At 44.0% G+C, this 1,282-nt stretch overlaps 1 non-coding gene across 1 annotated transcript; it reads right to left on the bottom strand.

Annotated features, from left to right (window-relative positions):
* Positions 1-254: 254 nt before the first annotated feature.
* On the bottom strand, positions 255-327 carry TRNAL-CAA (transfer RNA leucine (anticodon CAA)). The gene has a single exon. It is a non-coding gene; the product is annotated as a tRNA-Leu (tRNA).
* Positions 328-1,282: the final 955 nt, after the last annotated feature.

Below are 1,282 nucleotides of genomic sequence, written 5' to 3'. Positions count from 1 at the left end.
AATAGTCACGCTTTTTTTTACTTATTCTTAGCGCCACATCGAAGAGCACCACTACGAGAGAAATAGGATGGACGCCGCTACAGCCCTGCCCAAGCTGCTTGAGTTTCGGCGTGATTAATGACTGTACTGCGGTGTTATCATGAAAAGCCAACAAACCCTGACGCCAAGGAAAACATAGGGGAAATTACTTGTGCTTAATAAATCAAATAAAGAAACGATAAATTAATGGAAATTAAAGTGGATGAAAAGCAACCTGCCGCAGGTGGGAACCGAACCCACAACCTTCGCATTTTGCGTGCGATGCTCTATAAATTGAGCTACCGCGGCGCTGTTTCCCCATCCACTTTCTTGGATATTTATGTGTCCTAGTAGAACCCTAGGAGTGTTAGCCAGCGCTATCACTCACATACCTTGGCGGCGGACGTGGAACGTCCTTTTTGCCGCAGGCGTCACGAGAACATGATCGAGAACGTGACCCTGGCTAACACTCCCAGGGTTCTACTAGGACGCATAAATACCCAAGAAAGTGGATGGGGAAACAGCGCCGCGGTAGCTCAATTGGTCGGGCATCGCAAGCGAAATGCGAAGGTTGTGCGTTCGGTTCCCACCTGCGGCAAGTTGTTTTTTCATCCACTTTAATTTCCATTAATTTATCGTTTCTTTATTTCATTTATTAAGCACAAGTAATTTCCTCTATGTTGTCCTTGGTGTCAGTGTTTGCTGGCTTTTCATGATATGACTAATAGAAATCGGGATCCTCGGTTAACCCCTTCTCTTCTCGTCTTTTGTACTGTGGTGTGTTATTTATGTAATCTCCAGAGGGGACCAAAGAACAGCGTGTGTTTTTTCTTTTCTTTTTTTTTAATTTCAGCTCAGCCCAAGCGAAGAAAACACCCTACGAGGCTACCTGTCGTATGTGAACTCATGGGCAAGGAAAGCCCCAACTGCTCCTCAAGTATTGCTGCCGAAGTTGACCATGACATGCAGATGTCAGCCGACATAGTATGCCCTCTCTGGAAGAAAGTAGAGTTGAGTGTAAGTGCAATGAAGAGATCTCGATTTTTGCATGTTAACTACGAAAGGCTGTGCATGGTATAAAAATAGAAAACACTGAATTGCATGAAAGCTACACGTTAGTAAAAAGAAAGTTGAAAACCCCTACTAGAAAAACAAAGTGGCTAAGAAAAAAAAAGACAATCTTTCTGTTGTGACCAAAAATCTACATTTTGTGAATCGGGGCCAGAAGGCTGCCTTGGAAAGACAGAGCCGGAAAGGTAATGCT

This window comes from Dermacentor albipictus, unplaced genomic scaffold (genome assembly GCF_038994185.2).
Source record: "Dermacentor albipictus isolate Rhodes 1998 colony unplaced genomic scaffold, USDA_Dalb.pri_finalv2 scaffold_14, whole genome shotgun sequence".
Lineage (NCBI taxonomy): Eukaryota > Metazoa > Arthropoda > Arachnida > Ixodida > Ixodidae > Dermacentor > Dermacentor albipictus.
This window is presented reverse-complemented; position numbering and strand designations above follow the sequence as displayed.